Below are 12,647 nucleotides of genomic sequence, written 5' to 3' on the forward strand. Positions count from 1 at the left end.
CCCAGACCTCCCTTAAGCGGTAATATGACTAGAATGTGCGAGCCTAGGCACATGGGGCCTCATGGAATGCAATCCCCCTTGTCTCGGTTCAGGTTGCCACCATAGCTCTGGCAGATCAACCCTGTACCAAAGGGGGAAGGAGTGCCTCAGCCCTTGCATATGCTTCCACAATGGCCGCTCGAACCTATTTGCTCAAGGTGGAGGAGGACAGAAGTGCCCCAATAGACGCCATGCCAAATGTGATGGAGAGAGAGTCACATACCCTTAATGGAGAAACCCTTCTCAGGTATATGAGGACAGCCCTACGTTCCCATGGGCCCTCTTAAATGTGCTATGGTCAATGCCCGCTCCTTACCTGCACATGCCCTTGACATCCATGACACCATTATTAATGATAACCTCGACCTCCTCTTTCTCATCGAAAGTGACTCATCGGGCCCATCCCTCTCCCTAGCTATTCCAGTAGGCTACACTATCTTTAGACTAGATCGCCCCCTCCAAAGAGATGGAGGGGTTACCCTTATCGCAAAAGAGTCTCTCTCAATCAAGAAAATTGACAAGGAACTCGACCAAAAGTCGGATTACCTCCTACTCAAACTTAGCCCCACACCTAACTGTACCATTTCTCTCCACGTGGTCTATCGGCCTCCTGGGCCAGTCTCTGACTTCCATGAATCCTTGATCCTCTCTCTATCGGATAATCTAACAAATACATCTAAAGCCCTGCTCCTAGGTGATCTAAACCTGGGCCTCAATGACCCCAAAGATTCACATGCCTTAAACAAAGCCCTATCGACTCTAAGGTTCTCTCAAGAAGTCGCCTCACCCACCCACATAAAAGGTTGCACGCTGGACTGGATCAGCCAGCACAACTGCCACATCAGAATCACTGGCATTACACCCCTACCCTGGTCCAGTGTTCGAAGTGTACGAAAAGAAGTAGTGGAACTATGTTCCTTGATGGCCTGCACCCACTCCCCACAAACCGCTTCACCACGCCCCTCCCACGCACAATACAAACCCCGAAACACATTTGCCTGCTGTTTAAGGCAACTTTCAGTTCAGTGCATTGAAAGTGCAAGTTTAAACCTCTTCTAACACTTTTATTTTAAAACAAAACCATTCCGGAATGGTTTCTTTTTAAAATAAAAGTATAGGAGGTGTAAAATGTAATTTAAAAAAGTAGAGGAGCACCGCTCCCAACCGCTCCCGCTCACTTCGACCACTGCCCTTGTCTGACCACCACTATATCCAATTCAACCTTATGACCTCCAAAGGGCCCCCCAAGATAGTGGCCCCACTCCCTTCATCTAGGAGTGCCCGCCAGCTGACCAAAGAAAGGATCGCTCCTCACCTCGTCGTGCCTGCACTCCTACCTCCTTTCTCCCATGACCCTGAAACACTCCCAAGTGCATTTAAAAACGCCATCTCCTAAGCTGTCGAGGCCATTGTCCCGCTCACTCTGAGGAAAGCCAAAAAAGTAAAACACTCAAACGCATGGTTCTCCCAGGACCTTCTTAACATGCGCTCTAGAAAAAGACTAGCACTCTCCTTATGGAAAGCTAAACCCAACGACTGTTCCAAAGCCGACTTCAAGGCTATCTCTAAGGAGTACAAATCTGCCATAATAAAGGCAAAAGCGGCCTCCTTCAATGACAGGATAGCAAATGCAAAATCAAGGACAAAAGACATTTTTGCAATCTTTAGAGAGCTGGTAAATCCTGCCCCTCCACCACCCGCTCTTGTTAAAGACACTAGTTGGTGTGACAGAATCCAAACTGCCATGCTGAATACACTCAACACATTGCAAGATAAAATTATAACCCATCAAAAGGCTCTATCCAACCTATTATCCAACCTTCACTGTAACCCCTCTACTGCTATGGCCACCACTGCTAAGAATGAATATCCACCCTTTGAATTCAAAGACATGAGTGAACCGGAAGTCATCGCCCTTCTCAATGCAATCAAACCATCCAATTGCAAGGGGGATGTCTGCCCGGCCCAGCTCATCAAGGATTGCGCCACTACTCTTGCCCCCTTCCTCACTGCCTTTATCAATGCCTCCTTCCAGGCGGTCCATGTTCCGACAAGCCTTAAGGAAGGCTGGGTACGCCCTCTCCTTAAGAAACCTTCCCTTGACCCCCTCGGTCCCAGTGAATTATAGACCCATCACGACTGTTCCCTTTTTACAAAAAATCTTGGAGAAAGCAACCTACCTACAAGTCCAAAAATTCCTCGAAGACAACCATCTCCTTGGCGAAACTGCCCTTCTTGATTTGAAAAATCAAATTGATGACCTCCGAGATATGGGCAAACCTGCGCTCCTCCTGCTCCTTGACCTCTCCGCTGCTTTTGATTTGGTGGATCACAAGACATTATGCCAACATCTCACCACTGCGGCTAACTTCTCCCCCAGGGCTTGTGCTTGGATTGCCTCATTTCTACAAGACAGGGCTATGAAAGTCTTTTCTGACACCGCCTCTGCCACCCCCAATCTACTGAAATGCGGACTCCCACAAGGGTCATGCATTGCTCCTACCCTCTATAACTTATTCACAAGGCCACTATTCACACTGCTAGACGCCCTGGGCATCTCGTACACTAATTACGCTGATGACACCCAGGTGCTCATCCCCCTCTCGGGTGACTACCAGTCAGACATGAACACCTTCAACTCTACCTATTCAACTATCCAATCTTGGATGGCTCAGAACTGGCTCTGCCTAAACACAGAGAAAACTGAACTGCTCCTAATCGGGTCTCCTGCCACCCTGGGCAAATTGGGCAAACAGTACAGCTCCTTCACTATTGACAACACCAATATCATGGTGTCTCAAACCGTCAAGACCCTTGGCATTTATCTCAACTCCAATCTCAACATGGATAGACAGGTAAACACTGTTGCCTCATCCTCAGCGTACTACTCTAAATTGCCCAATGGAGCAAGACCATTCCTCTCTCCAACTCAACTGCCTTACCATTGCTAGGGCACTAATTGGGTCTCATTTGGATTATTGCAACGCTCTCTTCGTAGGGACCTCCAGTAAGAACATTGCCAAACTGCAACTGGTACAAAATAATGCCCTCAGGGCGGCCACCGGGATCCCCAAGAGGGACCACATCTCACAGGTGCGCAAGGAAGTTCATTGCCCAGTAAGAGAGAGAATTGTTTTTAAAACCCTTGCCCTCGCACACAAATGCCTTCATGCATTAGCACCACCCTACTTGGTCCAAAGAATAGTTAAATCCAATTCAACCAGGCCCACCAGGACTGCCTACGTCAACAGGATCTCCCTGCCCAAAACCCAAAGAGTGCGTGCAGGCGGAACTAGCTTCCCCTCCCTAGCAGCTTCACACTGGAATGCTCTGCCACCACAACTCAGGCTCATTTAATTCGCACCTTGCCTTCCGCAAAGCAATCAAAACCCTGCTTTTCGTCTGATGCCACATTAACATGCACCCTTCTCATATTTTTGCTTCCTGATAACTGTTTGCACATTCTGTTATTGTCTTGTAACTAAGCAACTTGGGCAGCTTTTCTGTAACCCTTAATCAAGCTCACGTTCATCTACTTGTGACAGCTCCTCTATGCCCCTGGGCTGTAGTTCGCTATACAAATATAAATAAATAAATAAACAGGACCCCTACTCTGTTGAGGGATCCGGAAAGAATGCAGACAGACAGAGTTCTTGATTCAAATGAAATGCTGACAGAACCTTGGGAATAAAGGAAGGATGTGTGCACAGAACTGACCTGTCCATAAGTATCTTTAAGTAGAGCTGTGAAGGCAATAGGGACCTAATTACATCCAAGCCTCTAGCTGACGTGATGGCAAATGGGAATGTGACCTTCCAAGACAGGAATTTCAAGATAAGCTTTTCCAATGGCTCAAAGGGCTCCCACTGGTGCACCTTGAGCACTAGAGGGAGATCCCATGGTGGAAGCATAGTCTTCGTGGGAGGTCTGAGGAGCTTAAAACTATGAGGCAATCTAGCGGCATAAGAGGTAATAGGAGCCAGGTCACTCCAGGGATCCCTAAAGGTCTGAATGGCTGACTACTGAAGCCGGAGTGTGGATACTGATAACCCCATTATGAAACCCCCATAAAGGAAGGCCAGAATGTGAAAGGGATCACCCCTCTGTGGGCAAATGTTTTTCTGCTGACACCAAGCATGGAAAGATTTAAAATGCTTTAAGTATGATTGGAAAGTGGAGGGGCACCTGGAATTCTGGATTGCTTTTGCCAGTCTTGGGTCAGCTCTTCCTGTCTCAGCCCCTCCCTTTCCGCTTTGAATCCGAGTTGCCCATCTTTAAGACCGACAATCGGTCTGGGGGTGGGGGCAGGAGGATTCTACAAGAGACGGGTGCAATGGGAGGATCCATGCTGGTTCCTGGGAAATCGTTTTCAGCAACAGCTACCAGGACCTACGCTCCCAAAATGGCACCACCATGATCATTTGATCTCCTTCCCTCAAGATCTGCATCAGCACTCCCCAGATTAAGAGAAACAGAGGTAATGCACATAGAAGGGCCCGAGGTAACCTTTCTGAAATGGGATCCAGGCCCAATACCTGGGTTGCCGACACCTCGAGCAGTACCAGGATCTCTTTGCATTGGGGAGGAGCTGAAGAGGTCTATTTTGGGCATGGCAGATCTGCCACAAATCCTCTGGAACATCTTTGAGGACAGGGACAGAGATGCAGGGACAATCTCGACTCAGGGTATCTGCTACCTGATTGGATACTTGTGTCACCCACCACCTGCCAATCCCCATGGCTAATCTGTTCAGAGAGGAAGACGCCGTCCCACCTCATGTCACATAGGCCATGGTGACCCTGCGGTCTGTCTGGACCTTCACATACTGATCTTACAAGTCAGACTGGAAGTACTAGAGGGCCCTGGAGATCCCCTCCAGCTCCTACCAATTCGAGGAGTTGGCCTTTTCCCAGTGACTCCACCTGCCCTGAATTTTCTGGTTCCCTTGCACAGGCATCTGTGGTGAATACCATGCATGGAGGCAGAAACAACCAAACTCCCCTCCTGAGGCTGCAGGCATCCAACCACCATTTCAGGGCCGGTCTGACAGGGAGAGTGGAATGGGGGAATTCAGGAGATCATTCAGTGGAGACCAGTGTTGCAAGGTGTGCGTGACTACAGCTCTGAGATGCCAGCAAGCCCAAGGCACCACAAGGATGCCAGCCACCATGTCCCCCTGGGATCACAACCACATCCCTACCGGAGCTTGCGAGAGGAACAGCAGCTATTGAAGATGCTGCTGTAGTCTGGCAATCAGATCCTCCAGAAGGCAGACCAACTCCTTCCCTGTCAGAAAACGGGCCCAGATTAACTGGAAGTCTTGGTCTGGGAATAGGGAGGTCTTTCCCCATTTCAGCAGGATTCCAAATCGATGGAGCGTTGAGATAACTTTTTGAATATTTGCTGATGTTTCCCCCTCAGTTAGGGCATGTATCATCCAGGCCTAGGGCACTTCTTCTACGGCATGCTTCTGTAGCAACATACTGATGCTCTTCCAGAGCATTTCCCCTTTTCTGCAAGCCTCGATAGTAGCGTCCCTCAAAATCTTGAAGGAGGCTGGCTAGATCCAAACTCGATTTTGTACCCCTCCTTGACTACTGATGCTGTCCAGGCATCCCCAACCTCTGTTTCCTAAGTTTTTGCAAAGAAGCAACGCAAAGTGCAAAGTATATCCAGTTATGGCAGACAGGAAGTGGACGGTGCTGACGCTGTGGTTGTCGTAGGCTTCACTTGGTTTAGGTGGTCAGATTTCTGCAGATAACTAGATTGGTTACTGGAAGGGACGCCTGAATCTCCACTTGGGGGACTGGATCGTGGAAGCCACTTGTTTCTGCTTTGCTCTGGCCACTTTGGCGCCCCTCATATGCTCTTTTCATGAACATTATCAATGTGTTCTCCGAACAGCTCTTTTTGCCCAAAAAAAGGCGAGCTTCATCAGGCTATGGCTCTGAAAAGGGATTCAAAGTCCTTCAAAACTGAGTTTGCGTGTACGCTATATATGCTGCTGATCGCAGCAACAGACTTGAGCCTGACAAAGACTTTTTCAAGGCGAGTTCAACCGTGCGGTCACTAGCATCTGATGGAGCTACTTCTTCGGAAGACACCACTGTGCGTCCAATCAAATCCAACAAACCTAGATACACCTGCACAGACCACTCAAGGTCGTACATTTTCATTAAGAACTTTGGAATTTAATTATTATGTACTTCTGACCATTCCCACAAAATCACATCCCGTATATCATCATTAAGGGATAACCAGGGAGGTTTCCTTCTCTATGATGGTGCCTGAACCATCCCGAGGACAAAGGGGCACCAAGAAGAGGAAAATCAAGGTTTTCTCTGAGATGCACTTTTATGTCCACTACCGTCTCTTTGAGAACATAACGCCCTCTACCATCCATATCTCTGATGTCATCTTCTGAGGAGGAGGAGGAAGAAGCAGATAAAGACCTGGAAGAGGAGGCAAAGGAAGAATTTTTTGTGAGACCTTCTTCTCCGTTTATCTCCCTTAGCTAAAATATCCATAATCCTGGCCAGCTGTTTCTGGGACACCTCATAGCAAAGGGGTCTATGGGACCTCCCGGTATGGTGCTGCTTTTGGTCCGGCTTCATGCTCTACAGTGGGCCCCACCCACATCCAGGGGCCGTGTTGTGGAAGGGGGCTCTGCCCCCTTCCTGTAACCCATTCACTCGGCATGGCCCTGTCACCTGTTACGACTGAGGGAAGGGTTTTGCAGCCCTGATGTCTTTTTGCTTCGGCCACCGGAGCTTTTCTGTTACCGGCCATGCCGGTAACTCATAATCCTGCTTGCCCTGCCTGCAGTGTGTCTGCGTGAGCAGATATAAAAAACAGGCTGGAACAGGGCTTGCAGGTGCACCCTTTGGTCCCTTGTGTCACTGAGGTGAGGACCCCTGCACCCCAGTGCTAACCTGTGACTTTGTGCATTTTTTGCCTTGTTGAGTGCCCCAGCGCTGCATGAGCCTTCTGCCTGGCTTCCCTTCCGTGTTATTCTTCGTTCGTTCCACGCCTTGTGTCACGTGCCCTTCCCGATTGGCTAATTCCATCTTGAACCCTAATGGGGACCTAGTCCCTCGTAGTACCACCCCCAGCGTGCCACTTTGGTCCCTGGCATGGCTGAGGTGAGGCCCCCTGCACCCCAGTGCTAACCTGTGACTTTGTGCATTTTTTGTTTTGTTGAGCCCCCTGCCTGCCTTCCCTTCCGTGTTCTTCTTTGTTCGATCCCAACCTCGTGTTCCCCCCCTCCCCCAATTGGTGATTGTATCCCATTATTAGCATAGCGCTAGGGCAGCCCTCTGCCCGTAGCAACCCCAGCGGCTAAGGGCCCCAACGCAAAGGGCGGCTCCACCCCAGTGCTAACCTGTGACTTTGTGCATTTTTTGCCTTGTTGAGTGCCCCAGCGCTGCATGAGCCTTCTGCCTGGCTTCCCTTCCGTGTTATTCTTCGTTCGTTCCACGCCTTGTGTCACGTGCCCTTCCCGATTGGCTAATTCCATCTTGAACCCTAATGGGGACCTAGTCCCTCGTAGTACCACCCCCAGCGTGCCACTTTGGTCCCTGGCATGGCTGAGGTGAGGCCCCCTGCACCCCAGTGCTAACCTGTGACTTTGTGCATTTTTTGTTTTGTTGAGCCCCCTGCCTGCCTTCCCTTCCGTGTTCTTCTTTGTTCGATCCCAACCTCGTGTTCCCCCCCTCCCCCAATTGGTGATTGTATCCCATTATTAGCATAGCGCTAGGGCAGCCCTCTGCCCGTAGCAACCCCAGCGGCTAAGGGCCCCAACGCAAAGGGCGGCTCCGTATTGTGTCTGCAGATGTCAGCAGCCACCAATTAACATTAAACAACCCTAAACTACCAACTATCCCTCAATCCCTCAGCAACACATATAACCAAACAGACCCACTGTGCCCATCACCTTGCTCATCCTCCACACTGAGCCCAAGGAAAGGACCAGCAGTGCTCCCACCTGAGTCCCGGGTACAGCGACAAACTCCTACTGTTCCCGATAACAAAAGCTAATACCTGCCTGCTCCAATCGGATTCAATGAGGTGGTTGCAATGGCATAATTCCACCTGAGGCAAAACAGTAGCAACCGGCTGCAGTACCCAGACGCGTCAAATGAGGAACATACTGCCGTCAACCAGCATCAACGGATAAGGTAGGCACAATTCCTCACACAATCACACTGGCACCAATAACCACTTAAGCATTCACCCACCATACAACACTACCACTGGAAAGAGGTACACCACCCACTCACAACCATCACTGGCACTAGGAAATCCACCGTGAAGACAAACTATTTAAAAACTGATCGTATTGTGAACCCTAGACCTCTCTCTCACTATGGATTCTCGAATCTAGGTACTGTATCACTGCCTGCCATTCAGTTAAACCTAGGCCTTTCTCCCGTTATCTTGGTGTCTCAAATCTAGGTGTATTTAATTACTGCTTGCCACTCTGTGATACCTAGGCCTTTCTCCCATTATCTAGGTGTCTCAAATCTAGGTGTATTTAATTACTGCCTGCCACTCTGTGAAACCTAGGCCTTTCTCCTGTTATATAGCTGTCTGAAATCTTGGTGTTCTAATTTACTGCCTGCCACTCTGTGATACCTAGGCCTTTCTCCCGTTATCTAGGTGTCTCAAATCTAGGTGTATTTAATTGCTGCCTGCCACTCTGTGAAGCCCTGGCCTTTCTCCCTCTGTCCAGGTGTCCCCAATCTAGGTGCTATTATTGTGTTAACGGATATCGCATTCACACGTATTGCGTTTACTATTGTGCCCCCTGTTAGACCTCTTCTCCCTTTATCTTGGTGTCCTAAATCTAGCCACTGCTATTGCATTAACTGTCACACATCTGCTGATATCTTAGTCTTAGGTCCATCGGCCCTGATACCTCCTGTCCTAACTTTCTGTATCTGTAGCAATTTTCTGACCCCCATATCACTCACCTGCTGCACTACTTCATCCAACAACCATGACTGACCTGCCCAACCTGACAGAAATACCACGACAACCAAGAGCGCCTCTTCGCCCCACAACCCTGCCCTCTCTGAACCACTGCCACCCCCTGCCAAACAATAATGAACCCCCACCCGGCTCAGGTCCTCTGTACTAGCTCCTTCATGCATGAAGCCCCCCTGCATACCACTAGACCCTGCCATCTCTGACCTCTGCACTGGAACACCCAGACACTATGACACCCCTCGCTCATCCCCCCGTCCCGCCCACTCTCCCCCCCAGCACCCACTGAGAACATCCCCCTGACCCCCATTCCTACACCCCATGCAATTTCCAACTCACAAGCCAGAGGAGCTCTCTGGATGCAGCCACATAGGAACATTCCCCCCAGATCTACCCCCCGACCTCAGGCCTCCCCACCTCTGCCAAAACCCCTTTGACCCCTGCACTAGCATTCCCCCACTCGTCTAGAGCTCCACTTCGCAACATCATGGCCAACTCCCGCCAACACGCATTCCATCCCTCCCCCCACCTCAACCCCACACCTCCTCACCACCAACATCACTCCCTCAAAATCTGAGCGCCTCCTTGACAGCAAAGACCCACTATGATCTCTCAGCCCCCCAAACACCACACAGCTTGGTCACTCCCCCGCTTCACATGTCAAACCCTCTCGCCCTACCACCCTCACCCCTTCCCTCCACCTTCACCTGCACCCTCAGCTCCTCCTCGACCCCCACCCACAGACCTCCCGCTTCAACCGGTGCCCCCTCTCTCAAAATAGTAGATCTTGCCCTTTCTCAAACCGGCACTTCACGCATTCCCCCTCTGACCCTCTGACACTCTCTCACACACCTCTTGCAGGCAAATGCACAAATCATGGAAAGGGTGACCAGCCCTCTCCCTCGAGTCTCCAGACCTCGCCACTTCTTCATCAGTCCAACCCCCATCCTTTCCAAGCCCTGCCATCAGGCCCAAACCACCTGCCACCCCCCATTTCCACCTCTTTGAACACAACCTCTCACCCAGTAGACCTAATCCCTGATCTCCATCTAGACACGAACCACACACAACAACTTGCCTGACCCCACACAAAACATGTGCACCACTCACAATCCACGCTCCCTTCCCTGATCCACCCCACCACATCTCACGAATACCTACCACCGCCCGTCTACTCTTCTTGCTCCCCATCGACATGACCCACTCACCCCCCTCTCATAGAGCACTTGTGTCCCGAAGCACCACTGCCACCTCTCTGTCAACCTCAGCCACCCAGACTGCTTCAACCACACTTTGCATCACAACGAATGACACCTTGCCCACTGCCTCTCCATCCAACTGAACCCTCCCAGCCACGAGTGTCAGAAAAACCCCCACCCCTCATGAAGTCACCTGCCTCCTTTTCAGTGCCCGCTCCATGGTGAGAAGCAGACACAGCATCTTTGACCTTCTATCCTCAGACAACACTGGCCTCATTTTCATCACAGAAACTTGGTTCGCTGATGATTTTGCACCAGTCGCGCACAAGGCTTTCCCCCAGGCTACTCACTTATCTCCCACAACAGACCTTCCAGAGGTGGCAGAGTAACGATCCTCTATAAACTTCATTTTACCATCTCACTCACCGAAAGCCAGCCATGCAATGCTAACTGTGAATCCCTTCTAGTAAAACTCTCTCTACTGTCAACACTCACTTACAGCTTCCTACTCATATACAGACCCACCGGATATGGCAGACATTTTGCCAACAATCTCTGTGACTTGCAAGCTATCATTCAGGTATACCACCCAATATTACTGGGGGACTTCAATATCTGGTTTGATGTGCCAAAACAACTCCATGACCCAACCTCTGGTCGAAAGTCTAGAGGCACTCAATTGTTCCCGGCATACCAAAGGTCCAACCCACTCTGGAGGTCACACCCTTGATGCAATCTTCAGCTCCTATGACCTCGTCTCTGTATCTAGTCCCAAACCGCTCATCTGGACAAACCACTCTGTTATCCATTTCTCTGTCCACACTCTACCCCCTCAACCCAAGGCTGACCCTGCCCCCACACATGATCACAAAAGCTGAAACAAAGTCAAGGTACTCCCTGACCTAGCTGATGCCCTGCAGCACAGTCTCCCAGCACCGGCAACCTCAGATAGACCATTAGCCATCGAATCCTTTGACTCCTGGCTTAATGAATCACTACTTCCTCTCACCCCCTCACGCTCTGCTGCCTCTTACAAAGGACCATCCCCCAAATGGTTCACGCCCCACCTGAAGAACTTCAAAGCCAAAATAAATCTCTTGAGCACAAATGGCGAACATCCAAACCCCTCTCAGCAGATCTATGTTTGCCCGCCACCATCGTAATTACAAATCCGGGATCCGAAAGGCCAAAAAGGCCTATTAAAATACACAAATCCTGAACTGCTGCAACAGCAAAGAGCTCCACAGGATCATCTCCGAATTTGTGAAACCCTCCTGCACCTCTATACTGACAACACCCACACAAACGCGTTGTGACTCCCTCTCCCTGCATTTCTACAACACATCACTAGACAGGATGGCAACCCTTAATACCAAACTTTCTACGCTCACTCCCTGCCCCTCACCTGCCCCTCCTGACTCTACTGCTCTGACCGCTGCAATGCCATCTTTTGACTCTTTCAACCCCATCTTGAGAGACGAGTTCCTGGATCTACTATCTGGCAGCAGACCCTCCGGATCCCCCCTTCCCTCCTGTCCGGCCTCCCTTCTGAAAGAAATATTTTCCTCCATATGTGCAGGAGAGCAAGCAATGTCCATACTAAATCACTCCCTCACATCTGGCGTCTTTCCCGATGTCTTCAAATAGCCTGTGTCAAACCTCTCCTGAAAAAGGTATCCCTCGATCCCCTTGAGCCTAAGAATTACAGGCCGATTTCCAACACCCGATTCCTGGCAAAATTAATTGATCGAGCTGCATACTCTCAGCTCAACCGGTTCATAGAATCCAACAACCTATTCGACGCTGCTCAGTCAAGCTTCAGGACGCGCCATGGAACAAAAACCACTCTGATCTCGATCTGGTATGATCTCAAGGTCTCGGCGGACTCGGAGGGCTGTGCAGCGCTAGTTTTCCTTGATTTGTCAGCCGCATTTGACACCATTAACCATGCTATCCTCCTTTACCAACTCCACACCCTAGGAATCCAAGGCTCAGCACTCAAATGGATTGCCTCATTCCTCAACAACAGGAAACACATCAATCTCCTCTCCCCCTTTCTCTCAACCGCCCGTACCGTGAAACCTGGAGTACCACAAGGCACCTGCCTCTCTGCTCTGCTTTTCAACCTCTATCTGACCACTCTACCAGGGATCACCCGCACGTCCAACCTCACCTGCTACAACTAGGTTGACAATACCCAAATTATCCTGAGTATTTCCAAAACAAGCTTCAACCCATGACCCGACCGTGAAGCTTGCCCAAGAGACATTGACCAATGGATGACAAGAACATCCTCCTTCTGAACCGAGAAAAAACTGAGATCATGGTAAGTAGCAACACTGCCATTCTTCTCCAACCACTCCCATGTCCCCCCTCCCTTGGCACCCCCTCCTACTTCTGAAATAGTCAAAAACCATTGCTGCA

Source organism: Ambystoma mexicanum, chromosome 1p, assembly GCF_040938575.1.
Source record: "Ambystoma mexicanum isolate Mex_15411 chromosome 1p, UKY_AmexF1_1, whole genome shotgun sequence".
NCBI classification, from domain to species: domain Eukaryota; kingdom Metazoa; phylum Chordata; class Amphibia; order Caudata; family Ambystomatidae; genus Ambystoma; species Ambystoma mexicanum.